Source organism: Canis aureus, chromosome 4, assembly GCF_053574225.1.
Source record: "Canis aureus isolate CA01 chromosome 4, VMU_Caureus_v.1.0, whole genome shotgun sequence".
Lineage (NCBI taxonomy): Eukaryota > Metazoa > Chordata > Mammalia > Carnivora > Canidae > Canis > Canis aureus.
The window spans coordinates 52,124,969-52,140,499 of record NC_135614.1 but is presented as its reverse complement, the minus strand read 5'-3'; the positions used below and the strand labels follow the sequence as shown (position 1 = coordinate 52,140,499).

At 43.7% G+C, this 15,531-nt stretch overlaps 1 long non-coding RNA gene across 1 annotated transcript; it reads left to right on the top strand.

Moving 5' to 3' along the window:
• Positions 1–12,623: 12,623 nt before the first annotated feature.
• On the top strand, positions 12,624–15,159 carry LOC144311885 (uncharacterized). The gene is made up of 2 exons (XR_013377373.1): positions 12,624–13,674; positions 14,882–15,159. It is a non-coding gene; the product is annotated as an uncharacterized LOC144311885 (long non-coding RNA).
• The last annotated feature ends 372 nt before the right edge of the window (positions 15,160–15,531 follow it).

The following is a 15,531-nucleotide window of genomic DNA, read 5'->3' as shown; positions in this document are numbered from 1 at the left end:
CCTTTCCTAATATTGCGGTTGGTATTCTTTGGCATTTGCTTAAAACGGTATGAAAATCATTGTTAAGTGTTTGACAGGGGTCTATAATCTGACAATACAAGTATATTAGATTTGAAAAACTCACCTTAGAACCCTTTGGTTTGTCTTTAACAGCTTATTTTAGACACTGCCACTGTTTTCCCTGAAACTTACGCTCCTAAATGTGTACTCTGCTGCCTTTCTGTGGCCATTAACTAGTGACAGTTATTAGATCTCTTAATTAGAAGAGCCACTTCAGCTCATTAAATATATATTGCTAAGCATTCTTTATTGCTGGTTCTATTTGGTTTCTAATGACTTTAATACTCACTATTCAGTAATCAGAATTTGAAAGGCTCTAAATCTTCCAAGAACTCTATGTCCCTGGGATCTTCAATTAGGTTCTTCAAAGATTGCAGCAGATAATTTACAGATAGTGATGATATACACTCTTCACCTATAGGAAACACTATTTAGTTACTTACACTGTATTTGGACTGGTTTTAAGTATTGTTATTGTGTTTCATGTTTATGACCCTATTTTTCAGGAGAGGACAGTGAAGCTCAGAAATTCATTGATATGCAAAGACATGAAGTGCTCTTACCTCGATTCCAAATCTGGGATTATAATCAAAATATCAGAGACTGTAAATGTTTGCTCATGGATTTTATTTTTTGGAGGAATGGGGTGGAGGATATAAAAAAAAAAAAGTTATTGCCACCATTTGAAATCCCAAAGTTTCATAGGCCTGGTTTTGGAGCTTCTCTTGGAAAAGCAGATCTGGCAATAGTTGCCCCTTGTTTGGAACACTTGGACTGGCATTGGAGTGCTGGCTGCCTTTTAGGTGGAGTTTGGGCTTTCTGTCCTACAGACCCAAAGGGATAACTGAAGTATTCCTTCTATGGTCTCTTCTTGCTCCAGTTTAATTGCATTCCTTTTACTTGCATGGGCCATGAAATCGATTGAATAGATCCTTAATACCATCCTATGTAGGAAGACTCTCCCCTGAAAGGTTTGTAGCATTTGTAGTCAGAATTCAAACCCCTTTCCATCATTATTGCAGTTGGTATTCTTTGGAATTTGCTTGAAATTGAAAACTAGTGGAAGTGTTTAATAGACAAAGGTCAGTATTTTTTTTTTTTTTTTTTTAAGATTTTATTTATTAGAGCATGCAAGAGGGAGGGAGAACGCAAGCAGGGGGTTGGGGAGTGAGGCAGAGTGAGAGGGAGAAACAGACTCCCTGCTGAGCAGGGAGCCCAATGTGGGGCTGGAATCCAGGATCCCAGGATCCTAAAATCATGACCTGAGCTAAAGGCAAACGCTTACCAACTGAGCCACCCAGGTGCCCCAGTAGAAAGACTTTTAAAAGCTTAATAAAATCAGACTATGAATAGGACACTTGGTTCTAAGGAAGAGTATTAAATTGAGCATCCTCAGGTATAGCAGGCCTGTGTGAAAAGCAAAGTATCATTAAGTGGTTTTCATACTCTATAATTTAGAAGCTTTGGAAAGGGATCTCTTGTGGAGGGAACAAAGGACTGAGAACACGGCCACTAGTCAGTCCTTTACCAGCTAGTTAACTGTCCTTGGGTACCTCAGTCTGTCTGACTCTTGGTTTTGGCTCAGGTCATGATCTCCGGGTCCTGGGATCTAGCCCCATGTTGGGCTCCACGCTCAGCACGGAGTCTGCTTGTCCCTCTCCCTCCCCCTCTGCTCCTCTTCCCTTGTGCACATGCATGCATGCACATGCGCTCTCTCTCAAATTAGTAAAATCTTAAAAATACAAAGTGCTTAATGTTGGTTGAGCCTTTGAGAACTTTTAAACAGATGCTTCCCCATTAATATAATTTTTATTTTGTGGAGATTGCTATTTGTATACATTTTACGAAGTGTAATGGGTTTGGCCTCATTGCTTGAAAAGCTTATGAGAAGTCCTGTTTGCATTTCCAGTCTGTCCCATCAATAACGCTCTTAAGATTAAAGTTTATTGTTTTCAAGGTGGAGAGTTGGACTACACTGGACCTTAAGGGTGCCCTGATCTATGTAGGGTTAACCCATAGGGTTAATCCTCCACTGGCATTTTTCAGGCTTCAAATTTGATTAACCTTCTAATAGGGACACAAAGCTTTTAAAATACATTAATATTCTCTCAGACCAATTCTCAACAACAGTACCAAGTCACAAAAGGGTCAGTACAACCATGGGAATTCCTAAGTTGACTTTGTCCTTTCCATTAGTTTCACCCATCATTTACTCAGGCCCCCCTGTGCTAGGGACCATAGCTGCCAAGGTTAAGTAACACACTGTCCCTGCTCCAGGGCCTGCTGTCAGTAGGCGAGATGGGTGGGAAACGCCCTCAGGATACAGGATAAGGAATCCCAGGGCAGGAAGAACCAGTGGCTGGGGAGTACCTTCCAGTCCAGTTTAGGGAAGGGCAGGGGTGGCTTCCTGAGGAATGTATGGATGGACACTTGATAGAAGTGTTCTCAGCCGAGGGAATGGCTTATGCAAATGCCAGGAGGCAAGAGGCGCAGCTCTCATTGAATGAAAACTTCTTCCTTCCTCCTGTCCTCCCCCTCCCCCGCCCCACCTTTTTTTTTTTTTTTTCTTTTCTACTTCAGGTTTGGGCAAGGAGTGTGGTTGGTAATAAAGGAGTCTGGAGAGTTAGGTAGCAGCAGCATAGCTTTGTAAACTATGGCAGGGGGTTTAGTGTCTGTCCTAGGGCTGTTAGGTACCAGGGAAAGGTTTCAAGGAGGGAAATGACAGGGTCAGGTTTGTGTTTCAGAACCTCACTCTGGAGGCAGGGAGACCAATTTGGAATCTGCTGTAGATGATGATGATGAAGTGACCTTGAAGAGGTGACCATGGAGGGAAGTAGGTGACCATGGAGGGATCCAGGAGTTGGACTTGGCAGCAGATGGTGCAGAGATGGTACTGGAAAGAGTCAACAATGCATGGGAACACTCCTCACATGAGCGGCCCCGGTTATGTTTACAAGGATGTTTGTGGCTGCATAGTTTATAATGGGAAGATATGATGCAGAGGTACATTGGAATGAAACGTATTCATTACAAAAGATCTATATATGTGGACATGGAAAGTTAACCATGGAACTTTTTCAGTTTCAAAAGTGGGTTATAGAACAGCATTTAGGATCACTTTTATTTAAACACATATGAGACAGAAACGCATAGTGACAAGTAAAAAAGTGAGATGGTGACTCAGCAACTTATTCTATGACCTTGGGCATGTTCTTTAACCTCCCCGAACTTCCGTTCTTTCATTCATGAGACCAATGATAGAATTTATCTTGAAAGCTTGTCAGGAGTACGTGAGCTAATGTACAAACATTCAAAATGGGCTTGACTGGTAGTAAGCCTTTTAGTGACTATTATGGTTAGATTTATTTGTGAGTATAAAACTATCCATAAAGTCATCCATTAATGCCTTACTAGAGTTATCTTGTGCGTGCATATGGGAGACTAGCATAGTTTAAACTTACAAAAAATAAATATATATATATTAATATTAAATAGGATTAAACTATTTAAAGAAAGAAAATGCTCCTCTCTGAGGCTGGAAAGATTGAGGTAATCCTTTAAAAAAAAGAAAAGCATATATTCCATTTGTCTTTATAACAGTCAAATGAATCCCTGTGTTCTTGTCCACAGGCTTCATCATGGGGTTGGGGACACCAGGTTTGAGCCTTCCCTTGAGTTGCTAAATTTCTGGGATGCCTGAACACCCACTTTGGGTTGGGTTGGGGCTCAAGGAGCTGATTCTGAAATGGATCGAAAAGAGGCTGGGGTAGGATATGGCGCTTTAGTATTGGTGCCTTAAGAAAGCTGAAGACCATTCCTGGGCCAAGCATCCAGTGGGGTCAGTTGGCATTAACTGATTCAGGATCAACCAACTATGTGTGTTGACCTGGGCATGCAACATTGCCAGGCAGTTTTACACTAATATTCTCCTGTGTTGAGGTCCCTGTTTTCATACCTCTCCACTCTTTAAACTTGTATCATTCTGCTACTACCCCTGCCTCTAGGTGCTGAACCTCTCCCTAGTAGAGGATATGGAAGCCAACAGTCAGGAATGTCCTCTTCTTGCTGACATTTATTTTACAAGCTGCCTGCATCTTGCAACAGCAGTGTTCTACCTGTCATTCCTCCACATGTGCTCTGGGTCACATCCCCTCTTTGGTTATCTTCCCCTCCTACTCTCCTATGCATGTGTGTTTTGGAGAAGACCTCCAGTCTCTCTAGTCTCCCTTACGTACCTAAAAATCCTTCTTTGGCTCCACATCTCCGATTATAAGGGCTCAGTCTTGGTCTCTCTTCACACACTTCCTTATGTATTCCTGTGGTTTGAAATCCCACCTCTGTGCTACATTGGTATCTCTAATCCAGGTCTCTCCCCTGAACTCTATGGTTGCTTACTAGATCTCTAATCTGTCTAGATTGGAGTCTCTAATCTGTCTAGTTTTTCTCCTCTCCAATCTGCCCCTTGCTAGCTTTCTCTACTTCTGCAGATGTTTGCTCCATCACAAACCTGGGTCTATCCTTGTCCACATCCATCTCTATCCACATCCATCCCTCTCGCAAGCCTGGTGATTCTGCTTCTTTTCCTGGCTTGTTCACTTCTTCCCACCATAATTTCTTGTGATGACCAAAGCCCTCTAACTGAGGTTCTGCTTCTGCTCTTCCAACCTGTTTTCTACCATTGCCAGAGTGACATTTTATTTTTTTAAAGATTTATTAAAGAACACATGTGGTGGAGAGGGAGAGAGAGAATCTCAACTGGAGCCCAACTGGGGCTCTGTCCCACAACCCTAAGATCATAACCTGAGCCAAAACCAAGAGTTGGATGCTTAACTGCCTGAGCCACCAAGGTGTCCTCAGAGTGACAGAGCAAGCACGTGCACACAAGCAGGGCAAGGGCAGATGGAGAAGCCAAGTCCTCACTGAGCAGAGAGCCTGACATGGGGCTTGATCCCAGGATGCTGAGATCATGGTCTGAGCTACCCAGGTGCCCCCAGAGTGACATTTTCAATGCAACTGTAATTGTCCCCCCGCTTGAAGCCTTCTAGTAGATTCTTATTGTGCTTGGGTAACATGTGAACTCATCTCCAGGGCCTGTGAGGCCTTGTGTGATCTGGGCCCCAACCAGTGCTTGGCTGTTCCCTATTCCAGGCTCCATCCGCATGCCCACCCTCAACATTCCCCCTCACCTTTCCTGCCCCTGGTTGGTGTGGCCCCTGCAGGAGGCACCCGTCCTGTTGCCTCCTGAATATCATTTGCTGTGATTCCTCTGCCTGTTGCTGATTGTACCTGAGGTGGCAGTGGGTGCTCTGAAGCTGAGGGATGGCTTGCTTTTGCTTCCCTTCATCTGTGTCACCTGGTTCTCTTCAGTGCCTCACCTGTGTAGTCACCCAGTCCTGCCACTTAAATATTTCAGAAAGGCTGGATTCTTTCCACTGCTGTTACTCCTTTTCTGGCCACCATTTTTCCAGTGGGATGTTCTAACAGCTGCTTATACCTGCTTTCATAGGATTTCCCCAAAGCCCTTCTGGCATAGTCAAGGTGAGGTTCCCCCTTCGGCAAATGCTGTGGTATAATTTCCATTTAATTTCAGATGTAGTTCGCAACTCTAGAAGCTTGGTTTTGTTTTTTTGTTTGTGTTTTTATTTCTTTTCTTTTTTTTTTTTAATACTCCATGTTTTTGCCTAACTTTTTGAACATATGGAATACCGTTATCTCGGTTTAAATGTCCTTGCCTGCTAATTCTAACATCTGTTGTCAGTTCTGGGTCGGTTTCAATTGTTTTGGCTTTTCACTACCTTCATTATAGGTTGTAAATTCCTACAGCTTACAATGCCCAGGAATTTTTATTGGATTCCTGACATGAATTTTACCTTTTCTTCGTGCTGAGTATTTTTATATTTCTATAAACATTCTTAAATTTTGTTCTGGGATGTAGTTAAGTTGCTTGGAAACAATTTGATTCATTTGAGTCTTGTTTTTAAGTTTGTTAGACAACATGAGGGCTAATTTTCCCTATTGCTGAGGTAGTACTTTTTTTTTTTTTTAAAGAAAAACATATATTTTTCCATTTATCTTTTTTTTTTATATATATTTTTCCATTTATCTTTACAACAGTCAAATGAATCCCTATCTTATAGATGAGGAAACTGAGGCTCCCCAAATTTAAGTGACACAGCTGGTAGGTTGTTGGGAGTCTAGAATCAAATTCGTGTCTGTCTAGCCCCAACAGCCAGGGTTTTTTGTTGTTGTTCCCAGCTTTGAGATGTAATTGACATACAACATTGTATAGGGTGCTGATTTGATACAGGTATATATTTAGCTAACACTTTCATTATATCATATAATTACCATTTTTTTTAATTACCATTTTTTTGGTAGTGAGAACATTTAAAGTCTATTCTTAGCAACTTATATAATGCAATGTTGTTAACTATAATCACATGTTATATATTACATCCCAGAACTTACTCATCTTTTAATTGGAAGTTTAGGGGCACCTGGGTGGCTCAGTCAGTTAAGTGTCTGGCTCTTGATTTTGGCTGAGGTAGTGATCTCAGTGTCATGAGATGGGTGTTGGGCTCAGTGCTGAACATGGAGCCAGCTTAAGATTCTCTCCCTCTGCCCTGCCCTACCTGTCCCCATTAAGCAGCTATTCCTCATTTCATTTTTAAGTGATGCCCCACTGCTCTAGGGAGAAGGCCCACATGATTCCCAAGGCTGCACGGTGGCTCCCAGGGAGATGAGGTATGATTCCTCTCCTGGAAAGCTCTTCTGATTTGCTGGGTCACACCTATCCATCCTTTTGCTCTCCACTGAGTTACTTCTCTGACTGGAAGCCTTTCCTGATACCCTATGATTGAGTTGAGGTTCCCTCCCATTTTCTCTGCTCCAGACACTTAAACTTCTCCTAGCACTTATCATGTTAAGCTGTGCCTGCCCATTTGTCTGGCTGTCTCATGTGCTATACTGGGAGCTGGCTCAGGTCTGCCCTGCTTGCTCTTGTATTCCTGTGCTGGGAGCACAGTTGGTGCTCAGGCATTTACTGAAATGAAGGGATATGTCATTAATCCTGGGGACCCAGGTTCTAGAGGCCCAGTGACTGCACCATGCCCACTGTAAGCATCATGCAGAGTCAAGGCCAGGGAGCTTGCCTTTACCCCAGGTCCCCCCAAAAAGAGGGGGAGGGGGAAGAGCACAGGCCCAAGGAGGCAGCTTCCCACCTCCCCTGCCAGGCAGCTGATGTCTTGTTTGCCTTCTCCTCACACTGCCTGCCTGTGTGTGGAGAAGGTCCAGGGCAACAGGGTGGAAATGGAAACTGGTTTTCTTTCTTTTCTAACTGCTACCTGATTTCATTGGTTTCTCCTTCCTGGTGGGTGGTAGGGGTTGCTCAACAGCATCTTATTAGATTCCATAGCTTTCTGGTTCCTTTGGGTTCAAATCAATTTTTGACTTGGAACGTAAGGTTCAGTTTTGTTCATTTTAGAACTTCAATCTCAAACTCAATGCAAGCTCTTCTCCTCCCCCCTATATAGGCTAGAGCTGGGACTGAAACGTGTGGTGAACACACCTCCCCTCTTCCCTGCAGTTGTTGGGCTCCTGCGGCATTCCTGCAGCTCAATGCCAGGGAGGACAGCTGGAAAGAGAAAAGATTGTGCTCATGTGACAGGCCACACGTTAGTTATGGGCAGTGTCCTGGCTCAGGTCTGGATGTTGGGCTCTGTGCCATGCTGGTGGCCTCCACTCTGTGGAGACGTGTGTGTGACTGCGTGTTTCCATATGGCTGGGGATTCCTACTGCTCTGAGAGTGCCAACCACGCCTTTTCCATGTTGGGACCTCCTATTGCTTTGTCCAGGGCTCCTTCCCTTAATAACTGTGGGGTCCTTTCCATACCCTCTGAGGGCCACAGAGGATGGGGTGAAGGTTTCCTGGGCACACCACATCTGAGGTTCTTCAGGCCCTGTAGTCCTGGCCTATTCCAGCAGGTGAGAAATCCCTGAACCAGGAGCAGGCACCAGTATTTAAGTTCAGGTCCCCACATGCCAATGATCCTCCCTTTTTCTCCATTGTTTGGTAAGAAGGCTGAAAAACACATTCTTAGGCTTCCCGAATGCTCCCCTAAAAGCCCTGTCTCACTGTGCTTGGCTCTATGGGCAGCACCAATTTCTGCAGCTCGACAGGCACACATCCAGAAGACAGAATGCCACTCTCACTTTCTTGCAGGTCCCAGTCCTCAGGTGTGGTTCATTTGGAGCCATTCACAGGACGGGGAGGAACCCCTTTCTCCCCCGGTGGATGTGGCTTTTCTCTGCAGACGCCAAAAGCTGACCACCTCCTTTCTTAAACCTCTTTCCTCTCCTGATGGCTGGTTGTGCATCTCTCAGCAAGTGCAGAGCTAACTTTAGGACACGCCATACTTGGTGACTTTTGGAGACCTTAGCTGCACGTGTTCAAGCAACAGGAGTGATCAGTGGCACATCTTCCATTCCTCTGCTCCAGTTAGAGTGAGCGCCTACTGAGGGGTGCTTTATGTTTGCAATCTTTGGGTCCACGGCCTTGCCTGGGATAGACTGGGGATTGAATTACAGCAGGAAGCATGACAGCAGAGCAGTTGCCTGTATCCCTGTATGCACAGGCTCCCAGGAGGATCTGTGACTACACTCCTTATGAAGAGGCCTCTTTTTCTGTAAGAAGAGGCCGGATTGATGAGCCACTTCTCTGAGCACACAGTGGAACAGACTGCAGGCCCTGCCTTCCTGTGGTGCTTGAGGAGTGGGAGGGGGTTTCCATGGTGATGGCACGTTCCATACTTCCCCTCCATCTTCCAGGGCCACTGCAGTGGTGGGAGCTGCCTACCATTGGGATGCTGTTCAGGGCCCAGGCCACAGCTGGCTTTAGCTTCCTGTACACTTGCACTGACCCTGGAGGGGACACAGCCTATCAAGGGCACTCTTGGAGACTAACTGGGAGGTGTCAGGGGAGAGCACATACTTAAGAATCTTCTTAAAAAAAAAAAAAAAAAAAAGAATCTTCTTCCTAGAAAGATCAAAAGCTAGTTGAATACTGTGTTCTGCATTCTTAGGCTGAAAACTAGGCACATGACCAGAGCAGTAAAACAAATCGTCTTTCTATCCTACATTGTAGGTAGAGGCAGAGGGCTGAGGGTGGTGTAGAGAGATGCTGAAAGGACAGTTGAATAAAAAGAGACAGGGAGGGCAGATACATTGTTTTTTAAAATTTTATAAGATGACTTAAGCTCTTTTTAAAAATATTTTACTTGTTTATTCATGACACAGAGAGAGAGAGAGAGGGGGGGGGGGGCAGAGACACAGGCAGAGGGAGAAGCAGGCTCCATGCAGGGAGCCCGATGCAGGACTTGATCCCGGGACTCCAAGACCATGCCCTGGGCTGAAGGCAGGCGCTAAACTGCTGAGCCACCCAGGGATCCCCTATGTTCTTGATTTTATTTCAAATCTGCACAGTCCAATTTCCTTCATTCATACAGAAAATATTCTGCAGTCTCTATGTGCTGAGCACTGTCCTAGGCACTAAGGATATAGCACTGAACAAAACAGATAAAAAAATCTCTGCCCTTAGCCAGAAATCAACTATCTACAAAATAACAGTAGGCTATACCATATGCTAGAAAGTGTGATAGGTGCCATGTAAAAGATAAAGTAGGGAGGGAGGAATGTCCTGTGGGTGAGTAGAAGGGTGGGTGGGTTGAGATTTTAAATAGGTTATGGAGGTCCTCATTGAGAAGGTACTTTTGGACAAAGATTTGAAGGAGATGAGAAAGGAGGGCAGAGAATATCCAGGGATAGGATTACCTGGGTATAGGAGAGAACTAGTGCAAAGGCCCTGAGGTAGGAATGGACTTGGTCTGTTTGAGGAATTGCAGAAGGGTCAGTGGGAGTGGAGCACAGTGAGTAATAGGGGATTAAGAGACAATACCAGTGAAGTAGGCAGGTTCCTAAGCTTGTAGGACATTGAAGGCCATAAAAATGAGTTTGGATTTTAAGTGTGGTCTTTGGGGAATCAAAACATTATTGGGAAAAGGGTCGTATTGATCTGGGAAGATGGAGACTTTAGTGCTTGAAGGTCAGATTATGGCGAGTTTGAGGTTATTGGTAGTGACAAAGTCTAGCAGATGACCACAGGAAGGAGTGACAGGCAGATGGAGGACAAGCTTATAGGCGAATTGTCCAGTAATTTTGAGAGCAGTGTCTTGGGAAGAACAAACAGAATGAGGGAGTGGTGTTAGACTGGCACTGAGCTATGTGCCAAAATTTCCACGGAGGGAAGGGAGTGACCCAGGTCTTTGCAACAAGACAGGGCGATGGATGGTGTAGTCTGATGACATGAGGTTCTGGAGCTGGGGATTTAGGGCAGAGAAAGGGAGGGTGGTCTGGAAGCAGTAGTGAGGATGCCTGGTGGTGGTGGAATGGGGCACCCTCTTCACTGATGCTGATGGGAGGCCAGGGGAAGGTTGGCAGCTGGGAGCCACGGTTCCCTCTGGGTATGATGGATGACTGTCTTAGTATACTGCTATTAAGAGCCCCTATTTATCTTAGTGAAACCTAAATGGGAGTGACACTGCTTAATGTGAAGTTTCTTAGTCTGGATGAAATTGAGCGAGGACATTTCAGAAGATCTTTTCCCTAGAAATGGAATAATAGGAATTAAGTTCATACTTTTGGTCTTTATATTGAGGCATCTGAGATTAAAACAGAGCCCCCTTTAGTGCTTGTAGGATTTTGCCTTGAGGTTTGCCATTCCCCTACACACTACATCCAGGGCATAGTGGAAGAAAAAGTTGACTTAGAAGACATGCAGTTGCCAAGGAAAGAACAAGAATGGAGAAAAAAAGGAGAAAGGAAGAAAAAGCATTCAGGAAGTCAGTAGGAATGTTTCAGGTAGAATGATCTCCCTGAAGAAGTGACTCTTAGGAAGACAGAACCCTTTGTTTGCCCTATTGATAGTGCTGGTTCTCCAAGAGAGTCTGGAGGTCCCAGGGATCCCCAGGGCCATTTCAGCAGTACATGAAGTCAAGACTATTTCAGTAATAATACTAAGATGTTATTTGCCCTTTGCATTCTTGTTCTGTCACAAGTGGAGGGAAGTTTTGCAGAAGCTACATGAAGATGTTCCAGAAGACTGAATGCAGAACCAGATAGAGACTCTAGATATCTTTTAAAAGTCAGATACTAAAGAAATCCATAAAAAATGTAAAACAGTGTCCGTCTTCTAAGTGTTTTTAAATCTGGGAAACTAGTTATTTTTCACAAAAATATAACATTAAGAGGGTTATTGCAGTGTTCAAATTAATGAGTAAATATTTTTGAAATTTCCATTTTAATTTCTGCAATGTCCGCAAAAGCCAAAACATGGAAAGGGTCCAGGTGTCCGTCGACAGATGAATGGATAAAAAGATGTGGTATATATACACACAAACATACCATGGAATATTACTCAGCCATCAAAAGAATGAAATCTTGCCATTTGCAACAATGTGGATGGAACTAGAGGGTATTATGTTGAGTGAAATAAGTCAGAGAAAGAGATGTGATTTCACTCATGTGGAATTTAAGAAACAAAACAGATGAACACAGGGGAAGGGAAGGAAAAATAAGATAAAAAGAGAGAGGGAAGCAAACCATAAGAGACTCTTAACTCTATGAAACAACCTGAGAGTTGCTGGAGGGGAGATGGGTGGGGGGTGGGGTAACTGGGTGACGGACATTAAGGGGGCACTTGATGTAATAAGCTCTGGTTGTTTTTTTTTTTTTTTTAATGTATTTATTTATTTTATGATAGTCACACACAGAGAGAGAGAGAGGCAGAGACATAGGCAGAGGGAGAAGCAGGCTCCATGCACTGGGAGCCCGACGTGGGATTCGATCCCGGGTCTCCAGGATCGCGCCCTGGGCCAAAGGCAGGCGCCAAACCGCTGCGCCACCCAGGGATCCCAGCTCTGGTTGTTATATGCAACTGATTAAATTCTACCCCTGACACCAATAATATACTATATGTTAACTAAATTGAATTTAAATCAAAAATTAAGAATTTGTAATACTGTGAGTACCGATAGACATAATCCTTATAAACAAAAGCTCTTTGTGGTCCTTAATAACTTTTCTTTTTTTTAAAGAGTAAGAGCTAGTGGGGAGGGGCAGAGAGAGAATCTTATGCAGGCTCCACATCCAGCACAGAGCTGGACACAGGCTTGATCTCATGACCCTGAGATCATGACCTGAGCTGAAATCAAGAGTCAGATGCTTAACTGATTCACCAGAGTGCCCTTGGCCCTTGATAGTTTTTAAGCATAAAGGAGTCCTGAGACCAAACAGTTTGAAAACTGGTGGCTTAGTGGGTAAGAGACCAGGCTCTGGAGTTAGGGTGCTTGGTGTGAACTCAGGCAAAAACCAGGCCTTGTGTTCTTCGGCAAGTTACTTAACCTCTCTGAGAGTTGGTTTCCTTACCTGGAAAGCAGACTACCTCATACAGTTATTATGAACAGCAAATAGAATAATGTTTTAATAGTACTATGCATAGTGTTGGGCACAGAATGATCATTTTATAAGTGATTACTGTTTCATTATATAACTGATCAAGTATCTACGACATGCATGACTGTGCTAAGTCCTGTGAAAGATGTAAAATGCGTGTCACAGCTCCCCCTCTGGAGGGGTTTGCCGCCCAGCAGGGGAGAGATTTCCAGATTTATGGTTGGCACCTTTGGTTTTAATTTCCAGCCCTGCCCTTGAATAATGACCTGACTTTGAGTGAGCCACTTTCTGCAGGGTAAAGTCAAATAACAAAGTCATGCACAATGGTCTACTGAGGAGACAGTAAGTTCCCACTTGTATCTTTTAGGCATCACTTCCTCCTGCCTCAATTTAACACTTGACTTTGTCCTTCTCCTTGAAAATTATGCTAAATCCTTTGCTTTACCATTTCTGGAATCCACGATTCCTCCTGAGATAATGTAACTATGCCACTAGAGGGTGCCCCCTTCCTTCTTATTCATTCATTGCTGCTTTCTCTAAATTGGAAATCTTTTAGCTGAGTTCAGTGGCAAGTGCAGATTTTGTCTTCAGGACCGTCTCAGCTTGGTGATTCTGGTAAGTTTTATCTGAAAATCCTGACTCTCTTTTTATCAGTCAATACTTACTGAGACCTTTTGAAATAAAACTGGGGAGGAGGGGTTGGTGGAAGGGATACTGTTGGTTATTCCCACCATCACCAGACATCATCCGGCATCTACTCCAATGCTAGGTGTTCATATGAATCATCCAGTGGGATCTCAGAGCAACACCAAGGGGGTGTTTTCAATAGCTGGAAAGCCAGGCTCTGATTGGTTAGGTAACTTGTGCAGCAAAGTCCATTGTGATGGAGCTAGTTCAAATCCAAGTACTCTGAAAAAGGTAAGAGTGTTTAACAGTGATCCTGGATTAAGAGGCCCCAGAGGTGGGGTTGATTAATTTTAATAGAGAAATGTGCTGATTACAGAGGAGGGTAAGAGCTGTGAGCTGGAGTGAGGGAGGTCTGGGCCTGATGGAAGGCAGGATTTGGACAGAAGAAGATGACTGGAGAGAGATTGGTCACAAAAGGCAGTAAGTAACACTTCATATGATGAAATCTGCCACAGGGGCTCATCAGCCCTGGCTATGAGCCCCCAAAATAAAGAGCACATTTTACTTTTCTAGGACAGTGGGTCCCAGTCTTAGCAGATATAAAACCCCTTTATTATCCTGAAGCGAAATTCAAAGACAGTTCAGATCTATGTTTATATGTATGCTTATGGATAACACACAAGAGAGGACTTCCTAACAATTGTCAGGCTTGCCTTGTACGTGTACGTACACACACACACACACACACACACACACACACACACACGAGAAAACAGAATACTGGCCGCACAACTTTCCAAGATGCCCACCAGGGGGCGGCACGCTTCTTCCGTTGCTGTGCACAGCTCACCCAGTGCATCTGTCTGTCCTGGGACCCTGGGGGCTGTTCCTGCCCACTGTTGTAGTTGTGCCTGTTAGACTCCTCCAAAGGTGGCAGGATCTTCTCCCTGAGGGCCCCTGAGTGGTGAGGGCGGGGTTATAAACTCAGGAAATCAGTGTAGAGCCGAACTTCAAGTTAGTGATAGATCTCTCATCTCGTGAACACACCATGACTAGAGTCCTATGCTTAGAAAAGTTGTAGCTATTGTCATTTGCTCAAGGAGTGATTACGAAGTGACACGTTTGCTTTATTTTCATTGAAATTTTCGAGGTTACTTGGTATCATAGCAAGCAATCAGTGTTCATTTAATGTTTTTCCTTAAATCGATTCAACTTTTCTTTAACCTAAATACCCTATCTTTAAATGGAAACTTTAATGTGTACACGGAAAACTTGTATCACCTAGCATAATTATAGAGTAACTTATAAAAAACAAAATAAAACAATGTGGCATCATTCTTGCTGATTCTTTGTTTCCTACCAGAGGGCCTTTCTTTCTCTGTAAAAAGGGAGTTTGACAAATGTTAAAGAGCTATTGCAGATGTAGTCGCACTGAAAACCAAGATGCTCCTCAATATGGACTAAAAGAGAACTCAAGGGATATTTTTATTACTTAAGAGAATCCGCATGATTTAAAGCTTTCCTCTGTGTCCCTACAATCTGTCATACAACTGTGGACAAAATGTCTCCCACTTTGGAACACTGATTTGGCAGGTGGCTTCCTGGACTTGTAGTCAAGGGACTACTTAGTAGCTGTGTGTCCTGCACATGTCACTTACCCTCTGGTTCTTTATGTCCTCACCTATAGCTGGAGAAGGTTAGAAGAGACCTCTGAAATTCTTCTGCATCTAGTTGTTGAAGACTCTCTGAAGCCCTATGCTCACTGGAAGATGAGAGCATCCTTCCATTTTGTTCTTAGAACGTTTGATGAAGGGTGCTGGAGAAAGTCAAGGATTCTCTCACACCTCAACAAGCACCGTCTCTCCTGAGAGGCCATTTAGCCTAACACAACAGAGCAGCTAAGAGCTGAGTCCCTGGAATCCATACGACCTGAATATAAAGCCTTGTTCTGTCTCTTCCTAGTTTTGTGACCTTAACCAAGTTACTTCTTTGGCCTTACTTTCCGATCTATAAAATAGGGATAGTAATTGTATTTATCCTTAGTGTATTTATCCTTAGAAATGAAATTATAATATGTATGTCAGGTACTTACTACAATGCCTGGCCCATATGTTAGCAGTTTTTCCTGTGTATTATAATTCCTAAGATTTTTTTTAAGAAAGGGAACTGATAAATCCTAGAAATAAGCCATCAGGCGGTGCTGTTTGGTGGCCCTGTCTCCAGTATTTTTAAGCTGATAAAATGAAATGAATATTATGGGCACCCAAAAAGGAAAGGCCTTGTCTGAGAAAGGTGAATGTGAATGTATAAGGCCATCCTACTCACATGTGGCCTCGA